Source organism: Myotis daubentonii, chromosome 3, assembly GCF_963259705.1.
Source record: "Myotis daubentonii chromosome 3, mMyoDau2.1, whole genome shotgun sequence".
Lineage (NCBI taxonomy): Eukaryota > Metazoa > Chordata > Mammalia > Chiroptera > Vespertilionidae > Myotis > Myotis daubentonii.
The window spans coordinates 202,855,272-202,874,398 of NC_081842.1; the positions used below are offsets into that span (position 1 = coordinate 202,855,272).

At 39.2% G+C, this 19,127-nt stretch overlaps 1 protein-coding gene across 3 annotated transcripts in view; it reads left to right on the forward strand.

Moving 5' to 3' along the window:
• WASF2 (WASP family member 2) overlaps positions 1–19,127 on the forward strand; it is a 65,452-nt gene that overhangs the window by 5,415 nt on the left and 40,910 nt on the right. Inside the window, exon 2 of one of the 3 annotated variants that reach the window (XM_059690622.1) lies at positions 4,865–4,981. The exons of the other annotated variants lie outside the window; for them this stretch is intronic. The gene's annotated coding sequence lies outside the window, so the exon portion shown is untranslated. The remainder of the gene's footprint in view (positions 1–4,864; positions 4,982–19,127) is intronic. 3 annotated transcript variants of the gene reach the window in all.

The window sequence follows — 19,127 nt, forward strand, 5'->3', positions numbered from 1 at the left end:
CTTACTGACTAAGATCTATTTGGGTGACAATTGCTAAATGAGGAATAGGTAGAAGTACAAGAATTGTTGGGGTTTTGGGTGAGCGAGGTGGACTGCTAGACACCAGTGATGCCAGGGGAAGAAATATGGAAAGTTGTAATTTGACTGGGTCTCCAACACATAATACAGTGCATGGAACATAATTGGTATTCTATAGCTTTTTGTTGACTGAAGAAATGAATGGCTCTCTGGAAAGAGGCATATGAGTTGTGAAATAAGATGCCGCCTACTCATCCTTCAGAACTGAGCTCAGATGCCATCTATTCCATGAAGCATTTTCAGGAAAAGTTGAGTGACTCCCTTGTATGTTTTTTCCTTCCTTAAAGCATTTATCAGATTATCAGATCTGATATCAGACAAATTATAAAACTCTTTCCTTAAGGACCAGACTGTATTGGTTTATTTTTGTATGATTGGTGTTCAACATGCAATGAAAGATGTAATAGATGCTAATTATGGCCTCTGTTTTCTTCATTTTAATAGGCTTCTCTTTCTTCCAATTCATGGTCTTTTTTAGTACAGATCAGCAAATATATTTATTATTCTGAGAGTTAGGTCTTTCTTGAATACTGGGGTAGAGTTTCTCAACCTTGGCATTATTGACATTTTGGGCTGGTAATTCTATAATTGTGAGGGCTTCTGTAATTGTGGAGGGCATTGTAGCATGTTCAGCAGCATTCCTGGTCTCTGCCTACAACTTGTGACAACCAAAAATGTCTCCAGATATTGTCAAACGTTCCCTGAAGGGCAAAATTGCCCCCCTGTAGAACTAAGTCAAGGGTAGGGGTAGTACATAGTTACAGAGAGAAGTGAGTATAAATGTCCTTAGGTGTACACTCATATTCCTTCTTTCTAGTTATATAGTCTCTTGTCTCTGACTTTTGGATAAGAAAGAAAAATGAGGGAAATCAGGAGGTGACAACCTTAAAATAGCCCCATTATTTTTATTCTGTTCAAATTTTATTTGATTTGATTTAAATATATTAGAGCAGTGCAGATAGCGGAATTATTTATGCAAACAGATCTATGTAAAATCAGTCTCTAGCACTGATTAGATGGAGTAAAGAACTACTAGGATATTACTACCTTGTATAAAAGACTCTTTCAGAAAAGTTCGTAGCTGAAAAGTTGAACACCTAAAGAATAGTCAGCATTGGTTTTATAGAGAAGTTGCCAGCACTTACCAGGATTCTTTGCTAATTTTTGAGTTTAATGGCTAAAATGTATCTTTTGATGGCCCTGCATAGATACTCTATAACTCTAAAAAACATCTTTAGGCCCTGGCTGGTGTGGCTAGTTGGTTGAGTGTTGTCCCATGCACTGAAAGGTCCCGGGTTCAATTCCCTGTCAGGGCACATATCCAGGTTGTGGGCCAGGAACCCACAGGAGGAAACCGATCGATGTTTCTCTAATGTTTCTCTTTCTCTCTCTCCCTCTTAAAAAAAAATCCATAAAAACATAGTTAAAAAACAAAACAAAACACGTTTACCTAACAGGCATGTTTTTCTAAGCTCATTGTTTTTTGTGATAGGTAGATTGGTCAAGGCTGCAATCCTTGGTCCCTTTGGGCATTCATAAAATGATGACAAGTTAGTAGTAACATTTGGGGATTTCATTCTTCTTTGGCAAACTCTCCACAAATAGCGTTATAATCATTCATGTCTTAGTAACCATTAACGTGAAGTTGAATGAATGTTTTTTTTCCTGTTCCCTTAGAAGTTATGAATGGTTCTCTAGAGAATTCAAATATATAGTTATGAATGGTATCTCAGAATAGTTACCATTTATGTATATGAAACACTCTTTAATTCAGAAACCAAACAATTGAATTAGAAACAAGAATTGTTGAATGCTTGCAGAGGAAATGATGTTCAGATATAGACGTCTCTCAGAAAATGTTGATCTTCGTCATGATTTCCTCACACTAATAAAGAAATTGATTGCCTGTGATATTATTTTTCAAGCTGTTTTTCTTTTTTGGCAAAATGTTGAAAAGTCTGAGACATACTCTCTTAGTTATAAGAATAATTCCATTTGAATAGAATTAAGTTTCTTAGTTTTAGAGTGTAGAAGACATTTTGGGAAGAAGCAATGGTTCATCCTAGTTCCAATTTGAGTGAATATGTGTGTTATATGCACACATACATACTTACACACATATACATGATGGCAGCATTTAAACTTTGTAACTGACATAGTAAAGTAACAAGAGCAATTCTTTTACTCTCAAGCTTTTAGAATTGAGACCCTTTTCTCCCCGGATAATGCCATTGCTCTAGCAAGTACTCAGTCTATAAACTTTCTCTCAAGTTGTATCTTGAGAAATTGTTTAACTGTGTAAGAGAAACTCTTATGTCATGCCCATTAAGGTTCCCCTCTATTCACAATTGAGAACGGAAAGTAAATTTCCCTTTGTAAGAATACGGATAGTCTTTAAGGAATAGTATTTAGCAGGAATAGCAAAGGCATCTGTGGAATTATGAGAAGTATAAGACCAACCTAGCCCCCTCTTTATTTTTATTTTTTTCCCCTTCTTTATTTTTAAAGCTCCTTCAACATTCATTGAGTGACAATTTGCAAAGCACAGTGCTCCCACTTTGATCTGTGCTATTACAGTCAGTCCTCAGCACTTGAGATAAATTCTGTTATATTAGTAGCTACATTTTATAGATAAACAGGCTCAGAAAGGTTAAGTAACTTCCTTAGAGTCACTCAATTAATAATGGATTTGAGATTGAACCTTGTCTTTTTTTTTTCATCTTCACCTGAGGATATTTTTTCCATTGAGTTTTTTAGAGAGAGTGGAAAGGAGGGAGAGGAGGCGGAGAGAGAGAAAAACATCGATGTGAGCGAGACACATCAATTTTTTGCCTTTTGCAGGTGCCCCAATGGGAGGGGGCGGGGTAGGGATTGAGCTGGCAACCGAGGTATGTGCCTTTGACTGGGAATTGAACCTGCAATCCTTTGGTCTGAGGACAGACATTCTAACCACTGAACCAAACAGGCCAGGGCAAGTAAATCTTTTTTTTTTTTTTTTTTAAAGATGTTTTTATTGATTTGAGAGAGAGAGAGAGACTGAGAGATAGAAACATCAATGATGAGAGAGAATCATCCATCAGCGGCCTCAAGCCAGCAACTCAAGCATGTGCCCTGACTAGGAATCCAACCGTGACCTCCTAGCTCATAGTTTGACACTCAACCACTGAACCACACCAGCCAGGCTCCTGTCTTTTTTTAAATGAGATCTTTTAAAGGTAAAATTTACATAAAGTGAAATGAATATATTAATTAGATGAGTTTTGACAAATGTAAACACATGTAGCCAACACCCCAAACAAGAGAACATTTCCATACCCCTTCAAAGTTTCCTCATATCCTTCCAGTCCCCATTGTCTTTTAGGCATCAGCCAGTGTTCTAGTTTCTGTCACATATTGGTTTTGCCCGTTATTAACTCACAGTATGCACTCCTTTTTTGTCTGAATTCTTCTGTTCAATATAAAGTTTTTGAGATTCCTCCACTTTGATGTGTATATCAGTATGAACCCAAGTCTTTTGATACATATCGAGAGTTCTTTCCAACAAACAGTAGCTTCTAATTTGCTTATTCTTACATCACATCCATTTTTATTTTTGCTTTGATATTCACGTGTAATTTATTTCCTTTCCTTAATATCCTAGATTTATTTGTTTATAAAATCTCTTTGAAATTACAAAAGTAATACACGCTCATTGCAACAAATGACACGACCAGAAGTGAATAAAGAATGAATGATTTATTTCTGCCCTTTTCCAATTATGAAAATGAGTGTTCTTTGTAAAAAAAAAAAAAAAAGAAGAAAAAGCCATATGAAAAAATAAGAAGCAGAGAATAAGAATCACCCATAATCCCAGCAGTTAGCATTTTGATATGTTTTCCTCTTTCTCTGCACTTCGTTTACCACAGCTGAGACCATAGTTTAGGGATTTTTAGGCTTCCCTTCTTATATTAGGCTTGTCATATCCTCATTAATCAGTTCTTGTTATTTCAATGTTCATGCTTGTGGCCACCCTAAATCTAAGTAGCTGGTAGGACCTTGGCTGGGTTGGCCTTGTCAGGCAACATTTTTGAATACTCAACCGTACACTCCTTCATCACTAACCTCATTTTCATATATCCAACACCCAACATTTCTTGTAGAGTAGGAGGCGATATAGTTCTGTGGTTATGAGTGTCGATTCTGGAGTCCTTCCATTTGGGTTCAGATGTTGGCTTCTCTGCCGGCCCATGTCGCTCAGTGGTAGAGTGTTGACCCAGGAACCAAGGGGTCACTGGTTTGATTCCTGGTCAGATGTCCTGCAAGCTGCTCCCCTCACCCCCCTCACCCCCTGCCTTGGGGAACGGGGATCAAGCCCTCAACCTGGGCATGTACCCTGACCGGGCACCTCTTGGCTCGTAGGTTTATGCTCAACCACTGAGTCACACTCGCCGGGCCACTGGTTGCTTCTTGTATGTGCCCTGGCTGGAGATTGAACCCACAACCTTGGCATATTGGGACAATGCTCTAACCAACTGAGCTACCTGGCCAGGGCTGAATTATTATTTTTTATATTCTGTACTTCCCATCTGAGTAATGAATTTTAGCACTTTATTTACTGAATTGGGTAGTAAACTATTACGTTTTTTGTTTTGTTAATCTTTACCTGACAATATTAATCCTCACTTGAGGATATTTTTTCCATTGCTTTTCAGAGAGAGTGTGAGGGAGGGAGTGGGCGGGGAGTGAGAGAGAGAGAAACATTGTTGTGAGAGACACATATCGCCTAGTGCCTAGTTGCCTCTTGCAGGTGCCCCAGCGGGAGGTGGGAGCAAAACCACAACTCAGGTACATGCCCTTGATCAGGAGTTGAACCCAAGACCCTTTGGTGCACAGGCTGATACTAACCACTGAGCCACCGGCCAGGGTGAGTAAACTATTATTTTTTTATTGGTCCTAATAAAAGCAATAGCTGCTGAGAAGTAAGTATATACTATGTGCCAGGTGCCTTGCCTCTTCCTACACCAAACCTTTAAATTAGTTGTTATTTACAGATGAGAAAAGTGAGGCTCAAAGAAATTCAGGAATGTGCCCGTGGTCACACAATTAGAGTACTGGGGCTAGAATTCAAAACCAATCAAACTCCTTCCTTTGTCTCTCTGTCTCTGTCTCTCTCTCTCTTTGACATTTCTGATTCTAAAACCTAGGCTTAATATTTTTTAAAAATAGACTTTATTGTTTCTTTAGAGTTCTGGTTTATAAGTTCTAAGATTTGTTGCAGTCTCTTTTTACTATTTCATACCCTCTGTTTCATATTCAAGTGTCCTTTATATATCTATATCTCTATTTTTAAAAAATCCCTATGCATGCAGAAGCTCCTCTGTCCTTTGGTCTTTTTGGATACCTTTCTAGATCTTCTTTATTTTACCCTTTTTTGTGCTATGATGACTACAACTGCACATTCTATTCTAGGTACAGATACACTTTGGTTTGTAGAAGGGCAGGATAATGTGCTCTGTGTTTCCAAAGCTTTCATAACAACAGCTAGCATTTTGTTGCCTTTTAGTAGCTGTATTCAGGGTAAGTCCAGGGACTCAGAAACGCTTTTCTTTAGAGCTCATCACCTAATAATTATATTTTGGACTATTTTTCCATTTGCATTACCTTGTTTTTGTCTACATGGAAGCTATTTTCCACATTTCTCAACATGCAACTTTGTACCATCATACTTCTAGCTATTGCTGTAGAGTTATCTGCAGATTGAGAAAATTCCACTAGTTTTTTTCCTAGCTAATTTCTAAAAGTGTTTTATTCAATGTCAACCCCTGGGTGATCCCTTTGTTTATGCATCTTCATCTAGAGAAGGAACTATATCAGACTCTTATTTCTGTTTCTAAATTAATTCGCGGGGGGGGGGGTGGAATTAGTCTTCTTAAGTCATATTTATTTGCTCTTTCAGTAGCCTTTGGAAGAGGGTTTAAAAAAATTCTATCTAATTTTTATTATATCATGTATCCTCTCACTTCAGGTATGCATATGTGTTACTGATGTCTTATAAATTTCCAAAGTGGCTGCACCATTTTACATTTCTACCAGCAGTGTATGAGCCAATTTTTCCACATTCTCACCAATACTTTTTATTGTTTTTTTAATTATAGTCATCCTGGTGGGTTCAAAGTGATAACTTATGTCTTGACTTGTATTTCTCTAATGATTAATGATGTTGAACATCATTTCATGTGTTTGTTGGCTATTTGTGTATCTTCTTTGGAGAATGTTTATTTAAATGGTTTTTTTACCTGTTCTTCTTTTTTAACATTAAAAAATATTTTTATTTCTTTTATTATTTTTTAAATCTTTATTGTTGAAAGTATTACATATGTCCCCTTTCCCCCCTCTTTGACCCCCTCCAGCCTGCCCTCTTATTAATTTTAGAGAAAGGGGAAGGGAGAGGTAAAGAGAGCGCAACACTGATCAACTGCCTCCTACACATCCCCTACCAGGAATCAAACCAATTTCTTTCTTTTTTTTATTCTAGTTTTCCTCATATAAATTTTAGAATACGTTTTAATTTTTATTTTATTTTTTAAATCCTCCCCAAGGGTATTTTTCCATTGATTTTTAGAGAGAGTGGAAGAGAGGGAGAAAGACAGAGAGAAATATCGTTGTGTTTGATTGGTTGCCTCCTGCATGCATCTGAGCCAGGGCCTGGGCTGGGGAGGAGCCTGCAACTGAGGTATGTGCCCTTGACCAGAATCAAACCTGGGACCCTTCAGTCTGAAGGCCGATGCTCTATCCACTGAGCAAAACCCGACAGGACCAAGCTAATTTTTATTAGTAAATATTTCATTATATATCTCTCAAATACAAGTATTTCCCCATTGGAGCATAATTATATCAGCATTGTCACATCCCAGTATCTTTAAATATCCAGTCATGTAAGGAGTTTTAAGCCCTGGGCGGTGTTGCTCAGTGGTTAGAGTATCGGCCCATGAACTGAACGGTTGAGAATTCAATTCCCAGTCAAGGGCACATACCTGGGTCGGGACACTTGCAGGTGGCAACCAATCCCCCCCACCCCCTTCCACTCTCTCTAAAAATCAATGGAAAAAATATTCTCAGGCCCTAGCTGGTTTGGCTCAGTAGATAGAGCCTTGGCCTGCGGATTGAAGGGTCCCGGGTTTGATTCCGGCCAAGGGCACATGCCCGGGTTGCGGCAGTCCATCAGTGATTCTCATCATTGATGTTTCTATCTCTCCTCCCTTCCTCTCTGAAATCAGTAAAAATATATTTTTTTAAATATCCTCAGATGAAGATTAAGAAAAAGTAAATTTTAGGCAGCGGTGGGGGGTAGGGAAGGTGTATATGATATGATTTCCATTTTTAAAAGATTAACCCAGTTGTTGCAAACAAAGTGGGTTATCTGGGAGCAGGAATTGATTGTTCCAGGTAATGCTAGATAGTTCAACTAGATTGATGGAAAAAGAAATGAAAAGTGGATGTATTTTGTATATATTTTGATGATGGATTAGATATGTGGGTCAAGGAGGAAGACAAGGCTTGATCATGCCTTCCTTTTGAAAATTCTTTTCTTAGCTTTTAAGACAAAGCATTGGTGTGATTTTCCTTCTACCTTCCTTGATGCTTCCTTCCTTGTCAGTCTCTAGGTTGTCCTGTGACCTTGCCTCTCTGTTTGTGCTTTTGTATTGGGAGGTCATCTACTCTTTCATGTCTTTAAGTATAACCTCCATGTAGTAACTCCCAAATCTGTATTTCCACCTCTCAATCCCAGTTCCAGAGTTCTTTTTAAAGAAAATAATTTGCCGAAACCGGTTTGGCTCAGTGGATAGAGCGTCGGCCTGCGGACTGAAAGGTCCCGGGTTCGATTCCGGTCAGGGGCATATACCTGGGTTGCGGGCACATCCCCAGTAGGTGTGCAGGAGGCAGCTGATCGATGTTCCTCTCTCATCGATGTTTCTAACTCTCTATCTTTCTCCCTTCCTCGCTGTAAAAAATCAATAAAATATATTAAAAAAAAACAACAACAATAAAGAAAATAATTTAAAAGTAACTTTTCTTTTGCAGTTGACATACAATAGTCCCAGAATTCTTCCTGGATCACGCCACGTGGATATCCCTTTTGCATCTCCAGCTTTTTGTGGACTGGTTGCTTTTGGGAACTAGTGGTGAGATTTGTATAGCTTATTTCCTCCTTGCTTGGGAGATGCGTTTATAGGTTTTATGGATGGATATTATACCTTTTATACAGGTTTTAATGATGGAGCCTTTGCTTTTCTAAGAAAGGTGCTTAGCACACTTGGGCAGCATTTTCCTTCAGGGCCTTGGCTTCCTGTGAAGGTTAAGCTTATCTTCTGCCCCGCCAACCCCCCACCCCACCCCCGTCTTCCATGATGTGCTACCCTTTATCCTGACTCACATGTTTCATTCATTTAGTCAGGACTGATCTAGGACTGCCAGCATACCAAACATTAGCTTCACTGTTTTCCCAGATCATTCAGATGTGAGGCCTTAGTTACTGTTGACTTCTCTGAACACCCTGTCGCTCTTCATGCCAAGACACTCTCAGGCCCTTCCCTGTCTTTTTCTCCCAGTACTCCACTTCAGATCCTTTGTTACCTTTTGCCTTGACTGTTGTCCCTACTTCCAATCTTCCTTTCCAGCTCTATTCTGTTCTGTGTTTAAGTGAGATGTACAGCATCTTCCTAAATATTCTGTAATCTGTGATTCCATTTGTGTGACTCTTATCATTTAATGACTAAAGTACAGACTCAGCCTGATATTTGAGATTCTGTGATCTGGCCCAGCTTGTCTTTCCAGTCTTGCTTCCCACTACTTTTGCAATACTGCACTCATCTTTGTTCCCTAGAAATAATCTCATTATATTTTCTGCTCACACTGTCTATCCACCTTCAGTAAAATACTCTGTCTCTGCTTGCCCCAACCCTGAGTTTTTTTTTTTCTTCTAATCCTTACCTGAGGATATGTTTCCATTGATTTTTATAGAGGAAGGGAGAGGTAGAGAGACATGGAGGGAGGGAGGAAGGGAAGGAGGGAGGGAGGGAGAAAGAAACATCCATTGGTTGCCTGCCCTCCTGCACACAGCCTGACCTGTGATGGAACCTGCAACCTGGGTATGTGCCCTGATTGGGAATTAAACCCGTGACCTTTTGTTGTATGGGATGAAGCTCCAACCAGTTGAGCCACATTGTCCAGGCTCCTGCCTATTTTTTTTTAATCATTTTTTTTGTTTGTTTTGTTACTTGTCACTCAAGGATATTTTTCCATTGATTTTTTTTTTTTAAAATACATGTTTTTATTGATTTCTTTTAGAGAGAGAAGAAGGGAGAGGGAGAGGGAGAAATAGAAACATCGATGAGAGAGAAACATCAAAGACCGGCTGTCCCCTACTGGGGATCAAGCATGCAACCTGGGCATGTGCCTTGACCAGGAATTGAAGTGGTAACCTCTTGGTTCATGGGTCGATGCTCAACCACTGAGCCACACCAGCCAGGCTTCCTTGATTTTTAGAGAGTGGAAGAGAGAGGGAAAGGCTCCTTCATTGAATGATAAATGAGGAAACTAGAGGCTAAAAAAAGTAGAGTGATTTAACCAAGGTCACATGAATTTAACAGCATGATCTGGCCTAGAACCCTAGCCTGGCCCTTTGCTCTATGGTCGGCAAACTCATTAGTCAACAGAGCTAAATATCAATAGTACAACGATTGAAATTTCTTTTGAAAGCCAAATTTTTTAAACTTAAACTATATAGGTCGGTACATTGTTATTAACTTAATTAGGGTACTCCTAAGCTGGCCTTTGCTAGAAACATCCTCAATCTGATTGGCGTACGTTTGCTGAGGTTGACCCCTTCCAACTCTCCCATCCACACTCGTCTTGTATACTTGTTTTATCTATCTCATTGATAGCGAACTTTTTGAGCTCGGTGTGTCAGCATTTTGAAAAACCCTAACTTAACTCTGGTGCCGTGTCACATATAGAAATTTTTTGATATTTTCAACCATAGTAAAACAAAGACATATTTTTGATATTTATTTTATATATTAAGTGCCACTTAACAAAGAAAAATCAACCAAAAAAATGAATTCGCGTGTCATAGGTTCGCCATCACTGGTCTATCTCCTTTCCGAAAACTGACTTCTGCGCATAGGCCACGAAGTTTCAAGCGCACTGTACTTGTGCCCGCACGTGGTATTTTGTGGAAGAGCCACACTCAAGGGGCCAAAGAGCCGCATGTGGCTCGCGAGCCACGGTTTGCCGACCACTGCTCTATGGCATTGCTATTTTGTTTTGCTTCCTCTACCTAGCTTCTAGGACAGGTGGTTAACTGCATTTGTGCTTTGACTCTAGGACATCAGGACATCTCTGCCATTATTTCATTCTTCTAGCCATTTTGTTTTGTTTTTTAATACATTTTTATTGATTTCAGAGAGGAAGGGGGGAGAGAGAGGTAGAAACATCAACAATGAGAGAGAATCATTGATTGGCTGCTTTCTGCACGCCCCCTCATTGGGGATCAAGCCCGCAACCCGGGCATATACCCTTGAATGGAATCGAACCTGGGACCCTTCAGTCTGCAGGCTGATGCTCTATCCACTGAGCCAAACTAGCCAGGGCGAGAAGTAGGTTTTGTGGGTCATCATTGGAGGTACAATCAGAACTCATTGATTTGGGCAAATTGAGGTAAATCTTAGTGAGATTGTTGTATGTTGTTTTTCTTTAGGTGCAGCTGTTACGTGAGAGTCATACATTAGCTGAAACTAGGCTAATAGTGTTACCAGGTTATCTTATTAGGTAGAGGTCCTTGGACCTGGTTTAATGAATAGCTGAGAATGATGTGCTATTTAACATTAATTGTATGTAAATTAGACTCCTGAAATACTTAGAAACAGTTCATTAAACATTCTCCCCTGCAATCTTATTTACACTGTTTTCTTAGCCAGTCTTCTTTATTAGAGTGCAGAGGTAAATTTCAGCTCAGGTCTGAATTCATCTCAAGTTTCAAATGTGTGGAGTTTGTATTAATAAAGTGTTGCTGCAAAGTACAGAGAATTTTAGAAAGAATATTTGAGAAGGTGAAGAGGAAGAGCATCTGAGCATGAGACATCTGGCAGTTTCAGCCAACCAGAATGCAACTCTTTGCATTTAAAAGTAAGCTGGCCCAGGCCACGGTGGCTCAGTTGGTTGGAACTCTGTCCCATGCACCCAAGGGTTGCAGGTTCGATTCCTGATCAGGGCATATACCCAGGTTTAGGGTTTAGTCCCCGTTGGCGCTTATTTACACATAAGGAGGCAGCCAATCTATGTTTCTCTCTCACATCAATGTTTCCTTTTCTCTCTCTAAAAACTCAATGAAAACCATATCCTCAGGTGAGGATTTAAAAATAATAAAATAAATATATAATAATATAAATAAAATTTAAAAATGCATTTGAGTGGCAAAGAGCTTTCAGAAAGCTTGTTCACTTTAGTTCAAAAGCAATCATCACCTTAGAGCCTCACTCAGTGATACTTGTGTATTGAGAAACAGAGGGTCCAGGTATGTGAGGGTTGACTGTTGCCTGTTGGCTCTGTGGCACAAAGTAAGTCACTTGACCTCTCTGAGTCATAATTTATTCATCTATAATAAGGTAGTTAAAATTGGGAGTGGTAATACATGTTTTTTTTTACCTCATAGATTTCTTGTGAGATTCAAATCAGCTAATTAATCAAATGATATAGTAGATACTTATTGAATTAATGAGAGATGATATGAAAGTGCTTTTTTAGCTAGAAGCTTTGTATGACCCTAAGCATTATTAGAATCGTATAGATTAGGTGTACTAATACATACTAATGATCAGAAGCAAGACAGCAGAAGGAGGAGATTTAAGAAGTCTGTCCAGAACTTTATAGCCATTTTACTACAAAGGCATATAGCCCTCACACCGCAGGGCCTCTGAGAGCATCGCAGTTTTGTAGCATAGTTCCACTGTTGATGTGAAGACCCTGAGTTACCAAGAAAAGGTTAAATTATGATTAATATATTCTGTTTAAGGAGTAATGGATATGCACAATATATTTTACAGTGTTTTTTCATAAAATGGCTTAAAAAAGCATAATATCTAAAGAATTATTTCCATGATCTGGCAGTTCTATCTTATGTGGAATCAGTCATTCTCCAAAAGCAGCTAACAACTGCATTAAATGCCAGCTGCTGCTCTACGTTCTTTATGTATATTTTCTCCTCTATTTCTCCCAATATCCCATGAGATAGGAAGTTATTAATCTCCATTTTACAGATGGAGAAACTGATATACAAAGAGATTAAGAAATCTGCCCACGATTCTGGATTGGGATGCTGGGTTGAGGATAAAAAAAAAAAATCCTATGAAGAGCATTATTGGGATGCTGGTAGAATTTAGATACGGACTTTTTGTTAGTTGATGATGTGTCATTGTTAAATTACCTAAGGTGATAATTGTACTATAGTTTGTTCTTAAGAGCCGACTTTGACTCCCTGAAGTATTTAGAGATATGGGCACCATGTCAGCAACCTATTATCAAATGGATAAAAAATTAGTAAGAGTGGCAGCACCATGTCTGCAACCTATTATCAAATGGTTAAAAAATTACTAAGAAAATTATGTGTGTACTAGTATACCCTAGCTGGTTTGGCTCAGTGGATGGAGCGTCAGCCTGCGGACTCAAGGATCCCGGGTTCGATTCTGGTCAAGGGCACATGCCTCAGTTGCGGGCTCAATCCCCAGTCAGGGGCATGCAGGAGGCAGCCAATCAGTGATTCTCATTATGGATGTTTCTATCTCTCTCTCCCTCTCCCTTCCTCTCTGAAAATCAATAAAAATATATTTTAAAAAAGAAAGAAAATTTTGTGTGTGTGTGTAAAGAAAGAGAGAAAGTAAAAGTGGCAAAATGTTCATTGGTGAATCTAGGTGAAGAGCATTGAGGAGTTTTTTGTACTGTTCCTACAACTTTTCTCCAAGTTTAGAATTATTTCAAAATAAAAAGTGCCGAAACCGGTTTGGCTCAGTGGATAGAGCGTCGGCCTGCAGACTGAAGGGTCCCAGGTTTGATTCTGGTCAAGGGCATGTACCAGGCTTGCGGGCACATCCCCAGTGGGAGATGTGCAGGAGGCAGCTGATCGATGTTTCTCTCTCATCGATGTTTCTGGCTCTCTATCTCTCTCCCTTCCTCTCTGTAAAAAATCAATAAAATATATTTAAAAAAAAAATAAAAAGTAAAACAACAAAAAATTTCCTGAGGTCACACAGGTAGAGTTTATATAATAACAGGGCTGAGATTCAAACTCAGGCCATTTGTTTCCAGAAGCCATGTTATTCTTTCTTTTTTAATCATCCATTAATTCTTCTCTCCCCCCTCCTCCCCCCCATTGATTTTAGAGAGATAGTGGAAGAGAGAAACATCTGTTATTCCACTTATTTATGCATTCATTGTATATTGCCTGACTGGGGATTGAACCTGCAACCTTGCTGTATTGGGAGGATACTCTAACCAACTGAGATACCCATGTTCTTAATCACAGTGCTATTTTGCTGTTCTATTCATGGTGCTAGGTAAATGAGGTAAATCTATACTCAATGTTACATAATTGAGACTTTTGCGTGGATTTTGAACATTGACCTGTTGTAGCAGTTCTGCCTCCTGGTTCCTCAAGGATAGAGTTTTCATGTAACTTTTGTTATTGTTAATCCTCACCCATGAGTATTTTTCCATTGATTTTTTTAGAGAGTGAAAGGAAGGGGAGGGGGAGAGAGAGAGAAAGAAGTGTTGATGTGAGAGAGACACATTGATTGGTTGCCTCCCACACGTGCCCTGATGGGGGCCAGGGATCAAGACTGCAACCCAGGTACATGCCCTTGTCCAGTAATTGAACCTGCGACCCTTTGGTGCTCTAACGACTGAGAAACACCGGCCAGGGCAGGTGTTCGTATAATTTATTGTGTGGACCAGTTCACTTAAAAAAAAAATGACTTTAGAGAGAGAAGAAGGGAGAGAGAGGGGGAGAAACATCGATGTGAGAGAGAAACATTGATCGGCTGCCTCCTATACACACCCCAACCAGGGATTGAACCTGCAACCTGCATGTGCCCTGACGGAGAATTGAACCTGCAACCTTTAGGTGTACAGGACAAAGCTCCAAATAACTGAGCCACACCAGCCAGGGCCAACCAATTCACTTTTAAGAGTAAAAGGGGCCCTAGCCAGTTTGGCTCAGTGGATAGAGCATTGGCCTGCAGACCAAAGGGTCCCAGGTTCTATTCTGGTCAAGGGGATATATCTTGGTTGCAGACTCCTCCCCGGGGCCTCATGCAGGAGGCAACCAATCGATGTGTTTCTTTCACATCAGTGTTTCTCTCTGTCTTTCCCTTTCTCTTCCACTCTCTCTAAAACTCAATGGAAAAATATCCTTGGGTGAGGATTAACAACAACAAAAAAAGAATAAAAGGATATATTGTTAATTACTCTGAAATGATGTAAACTAAGATGGATGGACATCCTGAAAGGATACTTCTTGGTAGAGTCCAGTTTTAACAAATATGATAAGACATGATAATTGCTTCATTATAATTGAATTTTGTTTACCATAGATTCTTGCTTACACAATACAGACAGTTTTTTTCTCCTGCCAACAACAAACCTTCACCTAATGTGTTTTCATATTTTCTCCTCTCCATTTTGTTAATTCTTTTGCTTCTTTCTAGACACTTGGGAAGTATTCTTTGTCAAACTCCATTTCCTCCAAGATTGAAAAATACCAACAGGAATTTCTGTATAACTTGTCCAGTTTTTTAAAATTTTGGCATTTAAAACCATAAATACCCTAACATCTTCATTAACATGATTTCTGCAAGGAGAGGAGCTGGTAAAATGCATCTGATTTAATTGATTGGCAGAGAAGTATTACCATTGTTAACTTCCTATAGATATTTGGGGAAACCTTATTATATGGTAACTGGAGGCTGTTAATGTTTGTTAAAAAGTATTATACCAGTTTAGAGTCAAAGGTGTGTGTACTGTCTCATTGATCTATTGCTCAGACAGTGTCCATTGTCATTCTTCTAATTGTACTTATTTGTAATGTACTCTTCTGGAGCTGTGTTCAGGTAAAGATAGAAGAACAGTATTTTTTGTCAATCTCTAAAAAAGCTTTCAAAATTTATTCTAGTACAATCTGCTCTGGATATTTAAAGATCAAACTGCCTCTTTGTTTCTCCTTCCTCATACAGAATGTACTTAACCAAGTACATAATCCACTAGGGCAGGAGTGGGTGGTATAGGGCAAGGACACTAGAATTTAAATCAGAGTTTTCATTCCCAGTTAGCTTTTATGGTATTAAGGTTTGGGGAAGGAGTGGATAAAACTAGCTAGCATAACTTGTTTGTTTATTTATTTTTGTAACTTGTTTTTTAATAATTAAAATGACTTATTTTTATTAAATCATTTAATATGCTTTCATAGAAACAAGTCTTAATAATTACATTTTTATTTTATTTCAAAGCTGATAAATTTATTTTATCTGCTGATTTTCTTTAAGTTCAGTATATTGCTTCATTTTAACAGGTAAAACAAATTTTACATTTAATTTAATGAATAAGAGTAGCCTCTGAAGCTAATATTTTACTGAACTAAAAAAAATCTTTATTTTAAAGACAAGGGCAAATGTCACTAAGGTCAACCACGTATTAATCAAAATCAACTATTACAATTATATAAAACCTGTTGAATTATCAGTTTTGTATTTTCTAGTTGACATAGGAAATCAACAAATACTTTTGAGAACACATTATATACAAATGATTATGCTACACATGATCTTCTGTTCTTTTTTTAAATGTATTTTTTATTGATTTTAGAGAGGAAGGGAGAGGGGGAGAGAGAGAAACATCAATGATGAGAGAGAATCATTGATTGGCTGCCTTCTGCATGCTCCCCACTGGGGATCAAGCCCGTAACCCGGGCATGTGCCCTTGACTGGAATCAAACCCAGGACCTTTTAGTTTGCAGGCCAACGCTCTATCCACTGAGCCAAACCGGCTAGGGCATGATCCCCTGTTCTAAAGAAGCTTATATTCTAGGAACACAAAGAACATGAAAATGTTGCAATATTGTGAAATCTCAAAGCTTTGTGTCTTGGATTCTTTTTTAAATTTATATTTTATTGTTGACAGTATTACAGATGTCCCCGATTCTGCCCCCCCCACCCCCACTCCACTTCTGGCCTTCACTACACTATTGTCTGTGTCCATGGGCTATGTATGCATACATGCATATAAGTTCTTTAGTTAATCTCTTTCCACCCCCCACCCCTCCACCCCCTTTGGAGTCTTTTCTCTGCCATTATTTCATTCTTCTAGCCATTTTGTTTTCATAACAATATATTTTGCTAATCATTTTAAGGAATATATGGTTGCTATGTTGATTTATTTTAAAATTTAGATAAAAGAGACAAACTAGTAGCAAAAGATAACTTACCAAGATGACATAAGAAAAATTGGAAAACCTTTAGCTTAAGTAAATTAAAGTTGTAATTAAGCAACTTCTATAGAAAACACCCTATCCAAATAATTCCCAGATTGCTGGGGTCCAACCCCAGCAGGTCTAGGGGTCCCCAAAGGTGTGGACGGAGTCGGCGAAGAAGGAATGACACGGAGACAGCGTTCAGTTGATCAGCAGCCTAGCCAGGATCTCTAGCCCGGATCTCCAGCCAAGTTCTGGTTAGGATCTCCAGCCAGGTTCTGTGTCCATGTTCTCTTGCTAGGTTCTCCAGCCAGGTTCTCCAGGTTCTCCAGCCAGGTTCTGTAGCCATGTTCCCTCGCTAGGTTCTCCAGCCAGGTTCAGTCACCAGGTTCTAGTCAGGTTCTCTTGCCAATTTCTGTAGTCAGGTTCAGTCCAGGATCTTTTGCCATGTTCTCTCACTAGGTTCTGTCTCTAGGTTCTGAGGCCAGTTTCTGTCCAGGATCTTTTGCCATGTTCTCTCCAGCGAAGTTCTTCTGTCTCTAGAGAACGTTCTTTGTAGGTTCTGGTCTAGGTTCTGTGCCTCTTGGTTCTGTCTTCTAAGTTCTGTCTCTTTCTGTCTTGTTACATCTGTATTTATACCAGTTGATTCAATCCTATCAATCTCTATTACAAAGGTTAGGGCGTTTCTTATCTCCATTCCAGGGAGTAAAGATTATGTAGCTTCAGCATGATTGTTCGTCGTTAAAGTGATTAATTACCTGCCTGGCACTTAGTTGAGGGGTTTTATTCCCTCCCTAACTTCAGGGGAAAATCCCTACCTGGGGAAACAACCTTTCTCAGAGAGGAGACCTTGGTTAAAACACATAGTGCCAAGAAGGTGAGCAAACATTTTAAGAACAGTATGCCATATATGCCAGGTCCTTTGAAACAGCAAGGATGGACCGGCTCCCGGCACCAGATGAATTTCAAGGTACAGGCTAAGGTTTTAGAGTCAGTTATAAATTCCACTTTTCTGTGCTATTGGCCCCCATTAAAAAAGTGACTGAATAGTTTACATTTTCACTTCCTGCCCTTTCTGATGTGGGTCTCTATTAAAGGGACCTAATTGTCACATTTAAAAAAAAAATTTGATTTCAGAGAGAGGAAGGGAGAGAGAGAGAAACATCAAGGATGAGAGAGAATCATTGATTGGCTGCCTCCTGTAACCGTCTACTTGGGATTGAGCCTGCAACTCGGGCATGTGCCCTGACCGGGAATCGAACCCATGGCCTCCTGGTTCATTGGTCGAGGTTCAGCCACTGAGCGACACCAGCCAGGCCTAATTGTTACATTTTATTTTTCATTATCTCTCACTCCCTTTCTCCTTCCTTGCTTTTTCTCTGATTTTTTTCCTTCATAGTCAGCATGAGTCAGAAAGGACTTTTCCATTGTTTAGAGACTGACCACCCTCCTCCCCCATCTTTCTATCCACTTATCCAGTATTTTATGAAGAATTGATGGGTAACAGAAGTGCTGCTTAGCACCTCAGGATTAAAAGATAGTACCTTCCCTCAAAGAGCTCACAGCATATCCCCATTAAAACTGTAATATGGGATGGATGCTATAATAGAGGAATAATAGGTGGTTTTGGAAGTGGAGGAGGGCTTGATTAATTCTTTCTGGGGAACAGGGTCAGGATGACTTTGTGGAAGCAATTACATTTGGACTGGGCAGGGAAAGATTAATAAAATTTCAAGAAGCGGGGGACAGAAATAGTGGATATTCCAGGAAGCAGAAAATGTCTTGAATGAAGTCACAGAAGCATGAGAAAGAATGCAGGAGGGCCTCTGTAGTGAACAATGGTTGAAGTACAGAGTATTGGAAAGGTATGGACAGAAAGGAGGCAAAAGAAGTATGTCGATGTCAGATAGTGAAAGGCCTTAAATACCACATATTTGCCCTGATCATTCTTTCTCTGATTTTCCTATCTCAATCTTGTTCTAAAATACCTTTTACCTTCAGTTCTCAGATGAAAAATTTCAGGTTTGCCTCTGTGTTAGGTATTAGGTGCAGGTTCAGTCCCTGGTCTGGATGCATATGGGAAGGCAACCAATTGATGTTTTTCTCTCACATCAATGTTTCTCTTTCTTCCCTTTCTCCCTTCCCCCTCACTCTAAAAGTCAATAAGCATGACCTCAGGTGAGGATTATAAAAAACACACAAAACAAAACAAATTGAGGCCTAGAGAGGTTAATTTAATTGTTCAAGAGAGAAAGTTTCTCAGTAACCACCTAGTTTCAAACTCTATATAGAGCACTTTCTATCATCTTACGTTGATGTTGCAACTTTCTCATTATGTAGATTCTATCATTCAATTAGAAGTGTTTCCACTTGGATTATTGCCCCAGTCTTTCACCCCTTCATGTAGTAACTTCTCCCCACTGCTTCCAGAGCGCTTTCTAAATGCAAATCCATCATGTCATTCTTTGGCCTCAATCTTAAATAGTTCCCAATAGCCTTCTGCACACTCCAAGTGCTATAGTGTGGCATACAAGGCTCTCTGTGCCTCTGCTTC